General features: G+C 38.2%; 1 protein-coding gene across 1 annotated transcript in view; it reads left to right on the top strand.

The window, feature by feature from the left end:
* The first annotated feature begins 646 nt into the window (after positions 1-646).
* The window catches only part of LOC135195782 (uncharacterized), a 49,863-nt gene continuing 37,883 nt past the window's right edge, over positions 647-12,626 (top strand). The window contains exon 1 of the mRNA XM_064222254.1: positions 647-717. The gene's annotated coding sequence lies outside the window, so the exon portion shown is untranslated. The remainder of the gene's footprint in view (positions 718-12,626) is intronic.

Raw genomic sequence — 12,626 nt, 5'->3', positions numbered from 1 at the left:
CCTAAAGTATTTGTCTCTGCTTAGCCTTAATCTTCATATTTTTCCCCCTAAATCACAGACCTCACGTGATTCCTATGGCTGGTTCAGTTAATTCACCATTATAGTTTATAAATTCACTGCATAGTAATTTAGTTATCTTTGTCATAAATGTAATTGAAAAGTTAGCCAGTGATGCATTTGACTTGTACAATAGTACACCATAGCCTACTTGTCATGGACTAGTTTTAGCCATTCTTTGTATGTTCGGTGATCTCATCCTTTCGCCGGTAACTTCATGGGAAGTGGATAATTAAGGATAAAGAAGGAAGATAGGAGTGATGGACCTTTAATAAGCTTTATTCGAGATGACTGGAGAAGGTAGCGAAAGAACGTGGTTATTATTAAGAGCAGTTGTATTGTGGGTTCAAAATCTAGACATGTACGTGGGAGAGGATTTGATATCTTATATATAGTTTCATGGGATTAGTACTATACGATGGCCTGAAGTTCGATTCTCAGCTCGGCCAACGCGGAACTAGAGGAATTTATTTCTGGTGATAGAAATTTGTTCCTCTATATAGGGTAAACAACAGAGTGGACTGGCCAACTCACCGACTACAGCGGTTTTGGCCACCCTCCGAAAAAGTACTTTAACACGTCCTGACACCGGAGATGGTCATCAGTCAGGAGTTGTTGGTGGTGATAACAGGAGCTCAAGGCCTCTACTCACCTTTCGAAGTAAGTATTTTCTCCAAAGTTAGAAATTAAGGCCATATTTTAAGATTTAAACAGAGGGTAATGAAAAGTGTCGCCAACGCAGTGCACACTACCCCAAAACGCTTTCGAAGTTTTTACTTACAACTCCAAATATTTCGAAGATCGACGCCATCTCGATGTTTGCGGAGTCGCTTGTGTCAACAAACTTCCCATTTTCTGTGCTAAATCCGCACACCACGTGTACCTATAGACGCTGGGGCACTTTCATCACAACAATTGTAAACCCGACCTCTAACCAGCACTTATTCAAGGGGACTACGACATTCTATTCGGCGTTTTGCGCTCTTCAATTGTTTATCAGTGTTGTCAAATTGGGTATAACACTTACACAAAACCGGGGAAATAAGTGAAAATAGCGTATCTATTTGTAGTATATATACATATTACAGCAATTTTATCATTACTGCATTACAATGAAAACTAGAATTCATGGAAACAGTTTGTAAATGCATCGGCGTATGTGTGAAGCTCCACTAGATTGGCAACAATTACAGAAATATCTGTAATTTTTCGGGGTTAATTTGGTTGTAAAAAAGGGATAATAGACATGAATTAAATAAACATTTTGAAGTAAAGTTAAACCAAATAATGAGTAAAGTAAACAATTAAGGGAATAAAGCTTTGCACCTCATAAAGAGTGTAGTCGTCTGCTGCTCGTAACTGTGTTTGTGGATTGAGTGCTTAGGAACCAGGAACAGCAACGCGATTCAAGTGCAATGTGGAGTGAATTAAGACCAAAATGTGTGTAATTACAATCAAATAAGCACTATGGAGTTTCAATTGTGATGGCAGTAAGGATAAAACCACTGATTACAAGGTAAAAATGAATTCAGTTCAAACCACGACCCCAGGAATAAAAAGTGTCATACTTTCACTTATATAGGCAACAAAAATGTTGTTTTATTGTGCTGATTACAACTGCAATCTTGAGTAAGATCAATAAACGTTACATATATACGCTAACATTTTTCAAATGAGTGCTGGGAAAGATGGTGTCCATCTGTGAACAGACCCGTCCATCCACACGATAGCCGCCATATTGGATTTCAAAACTGCCTTGACAACATATAATACGAAGAGCTAACATGCTTATTTTAGTTCGTATGGGGCTTTCATATATCACACTATGTTGACGAAACCTCATTCTTTTGAATGGTATGGTTAAAGTTGTAATTGTATTCTTGTTTCACCAATTAAATATAGAGTGAATAAGGCCTGGGCAGCGCGATGACGATGGATCGTCCGCGGTTGTTTACCCTAATGTGGTTTGGATCCCATAATAAGCTGTAGATCCCGTTGCTAGGTATCCAATTGGTTCCCAGCCACGTAAAATATCTAATCCTTCTGGCCAGCCCTAGGAGAGCTGTTAATCAGCTCAGTGGTCTAGTTAAACTAAGATATACTTAACTATACCTTCACTATGGTTGTATGCCTATAACGACCCTCAAACGCTTAGTTCCACCTTGCAGATTACAGAAAACGTAACAAATGTCATAGAAAATGTGATGTTATGGTAAGCTATTACAAACGCATATGTACACGCCATTAATGTCTTTATTTCCTCTTTAACGTTGTGTTTGTTTATTTAAAAACCCATAGAGCCACGACAGGCCGCTTAAGAAATGCTTTAGGAAAGGGTCCGTATTATTGTTATTATTCTGTTGAATAAAATAGCAGAATTCAGCGAATTAATCTTATATGTTATCTATTCTATTTTTCGTATTACTAGCTTCTCTGGTTCAGCGATACTTCTTAATAAATGGCCCATTATTAAGAAGTATCGCAGAGCCAGAGAAGCGAGTAATAAGGAAAATAGGAAAGATGATATATAAGATTAATTCACTGAATTCTGCCATTTTATTCGACAGAATTTGTTTAAAAGAGGATCTTCCTCCAAAATATTATTATTATTGTTCTTAATATATGACTAACAACATCAAAGGAGGGTTGAGAAAGGAAAGCCGGGTGTTGACGTCGTTGTTTACAACTGTATTCTGTTTAAAATCCTACAAGCTACAACAAACGATGAAAACAAGTCGTCGGAAATTTTACAGGATCACAAAACAGTAACAATCACTTATTCTTAAATTTCTTACTCAGCAATTACAAAGGCAAATCACTCAAATTAAAGCAATACAATGCAAATAATAATAATGCAGCATTTCAATAAACTTAGATTATTTAATCAAATTCATTATTCAAATTATATTAAAGAAAATGTTAAAACAACAAATTAAATGGCATACTCAACTAAATAAACAAGTAAATCTTTTCACAAAGTTAATTCCAACATTCTCCCCACCATAGGAATCATAACTCGTATCAAACAAAGAAAACGTAATAATGAACAAGGTACAGTCCAATAACATACAGTAAGTTACACTGGAATTTGTCTCAAATAGGAAGTTAAAATTTCAGTAATTTCAATAGATTCTGTAGCAATAACTCAAACTGATGTTTGCTAAGAGACAAAAATAAACAATAAATTATGGCAAATATTATTCAAAGCGAATAGACTTACAAATCTTGAATAAACATGTGAATCTAGATACAAACCGATATGATCAAAAATCTAGTTTCTTAGGGACTTTAGTTATCCGTCCCGATGGGTGCGATTCTCAACAGAGTACTCAAGAGGGAATACAGACTTAGATTTCTCAAGAGGGGATTCAGGCATGGATTCATTTATGGTTTCTGTGATAGCTTCAGAGTCAAAACTTGAAATTTCCAGATAATGTAATCTTTGTAAAGGCCTGGTAATTACCCCTTTGGAAGTTTTTACATTTACACTTCTAATAAGTCCATCTTTGCCTGGAAAGAAGACAAACCTTATTCATATTGATCAAGTCCACCAAAGGGGCCATTGACTTGAAATTCAAGTTTCCAAAGAATATGGTGTTCATTAAGAAGAACTAAGACAAAGTAAAGGAAAATACAGAAAGAAGAGATTTTGCTTATTAAAAAATAAAACAAATTAATAAATTGATAAACAGATAAAACATGTATCAAATGCAAAGATAATAATAGCAATTATTGCTTATATGATCAAACTATTGGGCAGTCTATAACATTTCATTTACATTGCCATCTATCATGTCTTTAGTTGGAGTTTAATTTCTCTGCAAGTGGTTCTTGTAAAAGACGTAAGGTTTTGTGTCTTTAATGTCATCTAATTCCTATGTTGCTGTCGAATGTCTCGAAAAATATACTTTATTCTAGCTTCTTGTCTGCAGGTAAATTACTTAGTGTGTGTGTGCACGTGTACGTTTAGTACAGAATAGAATCAGTCTTCATTGCATTACGCTCACGCGCGCTCAAAATGTACCTTGGTCAGCCACAAGATACAACAACCTGAACATGACGGTAAATATTTCAAAAGTTTTTCAGCAAATGTTTGTTCAAATACACATCGCCAGTACGCTATTGCCAAATGCTTATGTAGTGTTTGTGATGTAAAAAATTCTTTTTTATAAATATTTTTCAAGAATTTTCCTTTCCTTGCACCATGTTTTTTTTAATGACACGAAAACATCTATTTTAGAGAGAATGAAACAATAAATTAAAGATAATGAGGAACTATTTAGAGCAGCTGCAATAAAAACAAAAGGGTTTGGAAGTTGAAGAACCCTTCTTGTAGTCCTCCTGTGTGTTTATTTTTCCAGATGAAAATGCAAATTGCATTCAAGTATTTCTTTCTAATATACTGCATCCACTCATTTCCAGCTATCCTATTAATTCTTGGTATCACTATCCCTGAGCTAAAGTCAATAGTGGTGAGAATTTTTACAGATAAAAGTCACTATATATATATATATATATATATATATATATATATATATATATATATATATATATAATATATACATATATATACATATATATATATATATATGTGTATATATATATATATATATATATATATATATATATATATATATATATATATATATGACGCCCAAAATATTAACTATAACCTACAAGAGAGTTTTTATTACTTTTATGACACAAACGTCATATCATCGTACTTATAAGTTGAGAACTGTTTTAACATTATTTTTCTTAAGGAAACTTATGCTTTCAATGCCTTTCAGATGTCATAGAATTTTAGAATGGATTCTCTGCTTACATTTGAGCAAATGTGTTTATTTATGTAAGGTCAAGTAACACATGGCCTGCAAATGATTTTCAAAATAGTTTTAATGTTTTGTGATCTTATTAAATTAGTCTTGTTTTCTAATTCAGTCAATCGGTCAATATGTAACCCCCCTGTCTTATTCATCGTTAATTTATTATTATTATTATTATTATTATTATTATTATTATTATTATTATTATTATTATTATTATTATTATTATTATTATTATTATTTCGGTAGTTGAAACCTATTCACTTTGAACAGATACACAGGGGCCATTGACGTGAGATTCAAATTTCCAAAGACCCCATACTGCAGCAGTAACTGATCATGATACAGAACCAGTGATTTTTATTCTCGTGGCCCCGGCGGTTAGACGCGAACCCGTGACACCTGACATCTGAGCGGCATGTCACGACACCAATCACCATGTAGAGGAGAAACGTTAAGATTGGTATTGACTGATTGTGGAAAGTGTGATCGTCCGAAGTTTTTATCTTCCATACGGATTGATTCCGTGGAGGGTACTTCACTCTCTCTCTCTCTCTCTCTCTCTCTCTCTCTCTCTCTCTCTCTCTCTCTCTCTCAATAATTTTTCCGTCTATTTACTTATTATGTTACCAGCATTTTGCTGTTGTTTAAGCAACAACTCTCTCTCTCTCTCTCTCTCTCTCTCTCTCTCTCTCTCTCTCTCTCTCTCTCTCTCTCTCTCTCTCTCAATAATTTTTCACGTCTATCTATTACTTATGTTACCAGCATTTTGCTGTTGCTTTAAGCAACACTCTCTCTCTCTCTCTCTCTCTCTCTCTCTCGCTCCCTTCTCACTCTCTCCCCTCTCTCTCTCTCTCTCTCTCTCTCTCTCTCTCTCTCTCTCTCAGTATATTTTAGTCAATACCTGTAATGTTAGCAGATAAGCAACAATTAGAATTGCTTGCTTGAGTGCACTGATTTTGCTGTTGGAGTCCGAGCGTGAAGCGTGAAGGATTGAACTGTTGCATTTTTTTTTTTCTTTTCATATATTGCCAAATGCTTCCTAGTGTTTGCAACGTTGAACTGCTCAGGAATGCTTTTGCAATTGGTCAATGCATTTCCTGTTTTACCAATGTAGGTAAGGAAGAAATATTTTAGTGTTGCAATAATATTTTATATATATATATATATATATATATATACTATATATATATATATGTGATACAACATTGAAGCTTCCAAGGCAATGCAGGTACTCTCGTCTCAGTTATAGTAAATAACTATTATCATTACGGTAAATAATGTTATCATTATAGTAAATATTATCAAATATTATTATCGTTATATATATATATATATATATATATAATATATATATGTGTGTGTGTGTATTGTGTGTGTGTGTGTGTGTGTGTGTGTGTGTGTGTGTGTGGTGTGTGTTGTGTCTTAAGAAATATGATTTTTTTTTTATCGTGTTATTGCAGTCTTCCCGTTTGACTACTCTGAGGTCTTTCTGGCTCTCCTCCAGTTCTTCTCATTTCCGTTTTCTGGTGTCCTTCCTGTATCCAGTCTTCCTCTGGACCCTCCTCCTCCTCTTCAGTATCTGCAACTTCTTCCATCTGAATTTCTTCTCTGTACCTGTAGGAGCGTCTTTAGGCCTCTCTCCTTCCCGGAGCCTCCTGCTCCCTGTCTTTTCTAAGTCAGCAATTTTGCCGTGTTTGGCATTCACAGGATTTTTCTTTAGCTCCTCCGAAAGTATTCCGTCGTCCGCCTGCAAAAATAGTCTATCTCCTCCATTTGATTCTGAAATTGTTCTTAGTTCTCTCTCTCTCTCTCTCTCTCTCTCTCTCTCTCTCTCTCTCTCTCTCTCTCCTTGCGCTTTTAGCGGCATGAAGCCTCACTGCTGGGGTGTCCTCACAGGACCAAATCATCGCAGAGGGGTTTTGTTTAGCCAGCAATGAGCGCCTTCCCTCTGCTCCTTGGCGCTGCTCACCAAAACAGTAAGTTAGTTCTTGGTGCCTTGTCTCACTCTAACTCTGGATTTATATATATTCAGAATTTCTGAATATATATATATTGAGAATTTAGAATTTCTGGAATCGGGATTTGATTTCTTTTCCACTTCGTTATGAATTTATATATATTCAGAATTTCTGAATATATATATATTCAGAATTTAGAATTTCTTGAAAGAGGATTGGATCCCAAAATGAATGTTTTCCATTTTGCTTTGAACAATAACTGGTATGTGGACGGTCCTTAGATGTCTTGTATCTTTTCTGGCCATTTGGAGACTCTCTTTGATGAACCAGACATCTTCTAAAAGCTTCTGTTCTTATTCCTTGTTTTGTGTGAAGGCAGAGCCTCTTGTCGAGGGATAAGTCAAACGAACTTGAAGCTGATGGTTGGTTTGGGAATCTGACGGAAGCTTCGGTTCTTCTCTTCTGGATTTCGAAGTCTTCCTTCTTCCTTGGAGACAGACGGAGGCAGTGTGTTTGTTCGTTCGTTCGTTCGTCCTCCTCCTCCCTATGTGTCTTGAAGGGCGCTTTGCATTTGGGATTCTTGAGGACTTCGGAATCCTTTCTCTTCTGGACTCGTAAGTAAAATATTCAGTCTGTCTCTGTCTCTCTCTTCTTCTTCTTCTCTTCTTCTTCTTCTTCTTCTTCTTCTTCTTCTTCTTCTTCTTGGGCTTTTCACGGCAGCGGTGTCTTACTGTTGGGGTGTCATCAAAGTGCCAGATCATTGTAGAGGGGTTATGTTTAACAAGCAGTCAGCAGTGGCGTGGTTGGTATGATGTTGGCGTCCCACCTCGGTGGTCGCGAGTTCGATTCTCGGCCATTCCATTGAGGAGTGAGAGATGTGTATTTCTGATGACAGAAGTTCACTCTCGACGTGGTTCGGAAGTCACGTAAAACCGTTGGTCCCGTTGCTGAATAACCACTGGTTCCATGCAATGTAAAAACACCATACAAACAAACAAACAAACAAACAACAAGCAATGAGCGCATTCCCTCTGCTCACTGGCACTTCTCACCAAATCAAGAAGGTTTTTGTGTATATGATCTCCCTTCCACGAAATCTTGCATCGCTCCAACGCTGAATATTATAAGTTAATTAATACTCCATAGAACTTCTTGGAACAGGTTTCCATTTGTGGCTCATCTAGTGGAGGATCCCTCAGATAAACATTAAAAAATCACCTTGCACAAAATCGGTACATTGATGATGATCTCAGCTTTTTCATTTTTCTTGATCGTTTTCTGTCTCCTAGGAAATCTGAATTTTTTCTTATCGATGTTCTTGCTGTCCTTCCGTTTGACTTCTCTGAGGTGTATCTTGCTCTCTTTAGGCTCCTCTCATTTCCGTTCTCTGGTCTCCTTCCTGTATCCAGTCTTCCTCTGGACCCTCGTATCTCTTCTTTGCAGACCTTCGTACTTCCTTTCCCTGCTTTCCCTCAGTCCTTCTTTCAGCCCTCCTCCTCCTCTTCAGTATCTGCAACTTCTTCCATCTGAATTTCTTCTCTGTACCTGTAGGAGCGTCTTTTGACCTCTCTCCTTCCTGGAGCCTCCTGCTCCCTGTCTTTTCTAAGTCAGCAATCTTGCCGTGTTTGGCATTCACAGGATTTTTCTTTAGCTCCTCTGAAAGTATTCCGTCTTCCTGCAAAAATAGTTTATCTCCTTCATCTGATTCTGAAATTGTTCTTAGTTCTCTCTCTCTCTCTCTCTCTCTCTCTCTCTCTCTCTCTCTCTCTCTCTCTCTCTCTCTCCTTGCGCTTTTAGCGGCATGAAGCCTCACTGCTGGGGTGTCCTCGCAGGACCAAATCATCGCAGAGGGGTTTTGTTTAGCCAGCAATGAGCGCCTTCCCTCTGCTCCTTGGCGCTGCTCACCAAAACAGTAAGTTAGTTCTTGGTGCCTTGTCTCACTCTAACTCTGGATTTATATATATTCAGAATTTCTGAATATATATATATTGAGAATTTAGAATTTCTGGAATCGGGATTTGATTTCTTTTCCACTTCGTTATGAATTTATATATATTCAGAATTTCTGAATATATATATATTCAGAATTTAGAATTTCTTGAAAGAGGATTGGATCCCAAAATGAATGTTTTCCATTTTGCTTTGAACAATAACTGGTATGTGGACGGTCCTTAGATGTCTTGTATCTTTTCTGGCCATTTGGAGACTCTTTGATGAACCAGACATCTTCTAAAAGCTTCTGTTCTTATTCCTTGTTTTGTGTAACGGCAGACCCTCTTGTCGAGAGGCTAAGTCAAAGGAGCTTGAAGCTGATGGTTGGTTTGGGAATCTGACGGAAGCTTCGATTCTTCTATTCTGGATTTCGAAGTCTTCCTCCTTCCTTGGAGACAGACGGAGGCAGTTGGATTTTTTAGCAATTTGAGCTTGAAGATCTCTGGGGATATATTCCTCGACGGAGCCCCAGCAGCCCTGCAAGAATACCCCAGATGCTTTCAGAGCTGTGACTCCGTCGAGAATAAAATCCAAAGAGAGCTTCAGAATGGGAAGCATTGTCTCCTCCGTCTTGGCTCCAAGAAAGGATAGGACATCGAAATCCTGCAAAGAAGTAAACGACAAAGACGTATACTTTAATAGATTACTAAAATTTGACTGTTTGTGTTGGATGTGGGTATGAAAACTTTCCCTGCTTGTATGTGGTTCTTAATAAGTTAGCTCTCTTCCTAGGAACGGTGTTTATTCTTGGCTGTGTTAGGAAGAAGATGGAATCTTAAAAAATAGATTGTCCGCAATAAATCGATTGTATAACGTCTTGGTGACCTTGCGAGAGAGAGAGAGAGAGAGAGAGAGAGAGAGAGAGAGAGAGAGAGAGAGAGAGAGAGAGAGAAATGTATGATATGCAGTTTTTGGGTAAACCTACATTTATATATATATATATATATATATATATATATATATATATATATATATATATACATACACACACATACACACACACACACACACACACACACACACATATATATATATATATATATATATTATTATATATAATATGTGTGTGTGTGTGTGTGTAATTGGTAATTATTTTGATTTGTTGTTAGGCTAACCTTTTGTTCTTTGCGTCGATATATGTATATTTACAGTTGGGACAAGTTTTGCATATTGATTATGCACCAATGTCCCACTGAGGGCGGACTGTTGTAGCTCAGGTGACGCTTTGCTCGGATCATGGCCTTCTCTTTGGGGAACCTTGAATCCCATTACCAGCTGATCACTCTTCTCAGAGTGAGGCTGTGTCCAAACGCTTTGTGGGAGAACATAGAACATTTCCAGTTTCATTTACACGTGCGTGCAATTTACACCGAACCCCTGTTTTTACGGGCTGCTGTATAGGAGCAAGAGCCCGTGCTGGCTTTTGTTTTTACGGGCTGCTCTGGGAGCAAGAGCCCGTGCTGGCACAGAGCGAGTTAAATCGTAACCAACCACCCAACCAACCGCGCGTGCAAGCAATCCCATTATTTGTGCATAAATATATTAATAGAAATGCGATGAATGATGTACTTGGTTGTTGGCTGAATGGTGCTGGCATGTAACCAGTGAGGGGCATTCTCTATTAGAACCGGTAAGATGATAACTGAAACGCCCGTGGGAACTCACTTGACGTGAATGTAATTATAGTCATTGAAATACGACGGCTTATGTACCTGGTAGTTAGCCGATTGTGTTGGTGTGTAACCAGTTAGGGGAAAAAGAAAAGGGTGTAGCAACATCATACTAGAATACTTTATCAGAAGCGGTAAGCTAACAACATCTAGAGGTATTCGTGAGGGAGTTACAAGGATTAGCATGTCTCAAAGACTTGTTAGTCCATCCGAGGAGACATCGTGTGCCCATTTATCTCTAGGAGCAGGTTTTACTGTGCATTCACAGCTTCCTAATGATTTTGTCTAGCTGTCTTTTAAACTCTTCCACACTGTTGCTGTTTACAACTTCTGGTGGCAGTTTGTTCCACGTCTCACATATCATGTATGTAAAGAAGTTCCCACAATGGATGTGTTGTATCTCTTCAGTTCTAGAGAGAGAGAGAGAGAGAGAGAGAGAGAGAGAGAGAGAGAGAGAGAGAGAGAAAGTGTAATGCGAAAGCTACAAAGGTTCCATTAAGTGCGTTAAAAAATGTTTACGCAAGACCAATCATTTCCGTCAGTAGGATCCCTGTCAATTGGTGTGGCCGTCATCCGCCCCACGCAACTGAGGCCTCCTTTTTTTTTTATCAGGTTGAAAGCTGCGCGTCGGTGATGACGCGTGCGTGTTTACTTTGAGGATGGGGGATTGATGATAGTTATTGCTCAACTTAATTGATGAACTCTGTAGCTTATGATGATACGCTCAGCGCACGGGCGTATCGTGAAACCGAAGGAGTGGAAGAAAGGCCACGTTCGCTAAATGGAGAGTCATTGTCATGTAAGTGGTTAGCAATAGGTAATTGATCTTGAGCATCTGATGACGGAGAAATCATTAACTTAATTCCCCGTGTTTGGTTTTCTGTGCGAATCAGATACCTTCATATTTTGTCGAAGACACCCTTGTTCTGAAGTCAATATTATCCTAGTGGCTCAAATAATGGGGTTAAATGTACAAATGTTTGATTGTGTGTGTGATTTGTTTTTTCTTTTAAAAATATCAAAGTATTGGGCGATCATTGAGAAATCAAAGTTTTCGCGCTTGGCTACCTATCCGGTGGTCCGAAGTTCGATTCTCGGCTCGGCCAACGCGGAATCAGGGGAATATATTTCTGGTGATAGAAATTCATTTCTCGATATTATGTGGTTTGGATCCCACAATAAGCTGTAGGTCCCGTTGCTAGAGACCAATTGGTTCCTGGCCACGTAAAAAATCTAATCCTATGGGCCAGCCCTAAGAGAGCTATTAATCAGCTCAGTGGTCTGGTTAAACTAAGATATACTTAACTTTAACTTCAAAACATAGGGGGAGGTTTTGAACCCGGGTTTATTCTTGATTTAGCTGTCACAAAGCAAATGTTTCTTGGAGTCAGTAACATCGATTGTGTATACATGAGTCCGTAAATGACTTTCTGCCTTTTACACGAAAATAACTCCTATAGTTCATTGAAAAGTGTAAAACATTTAAAAGGCTACGTCAGCAACCTTGTTTACCTTCATAATTTTTTTTTTTTAGTGTTCGAACAGCGACGACTACGGATCACTGAACTGTCAGTAACAGTTAAATGAAGTCCCCAAACTGAAAACCTTCGGTTTAGACCTCCTATACAGGGAGAATATTTGAAATAGTTTGGTGAGGTGGGCCATGGCATGTAGAATAAATTTTGCGTGAAGCTTGTCGACACGAGGGCGATCAAGCGCGGATAGAAGCAGCACACGCTAAGCCACCCTCCAATTTGGGACGCACGAATACAAAGGGACCATTTACCTGTGCCCTTTCCATTCAGACTCAGGTCGCGTCTGTGACGAAGGATATTCGCCATGAGTAGGTAAATGTACAGAACCTGGTCTCATAAACCTTGCTTACAAAAATGACTGGCAGTTTCAACTACTCTGACTGGGTACACAGAGGTCCATGGACTTGACACTGTCGTTTTAACAAGAGCGCCGGGATTATCGCTACAAAAACCAGTAGATTGGTCTGTCTGTCTGTTGCCTGTAAGCACTTTTACCGGTGCAGAATCCCCCGTAAGTGCTTAACAGCTGACGAATCAATTTATTAGCATTAGGGGTTAAAGAGGGATGAAGGAGAGAATGTCTTT

Source organism: Macrobrachium nipponense, chromosome 16 (genome assembly GCF_015104395.2).
Source record: "Macrobrachium nipponense isolate FS-2020 chromosome 16, ASM1510439v2, whole genome shotgun sequence".
Classification (NCBI taxonomy): domain Eukaryota; kingdom Metazoa; phylum Arthropoda; class Malacostraca; order Decapoda; family Palaemonidae; genus Macrobrachium; species Macrobrachium nipponense.
The sequence above is the reverse complement of the archived record's forward strand: the minus strand, read 5'-3'. Positions and strand labels throughout refer to the sequence as shown.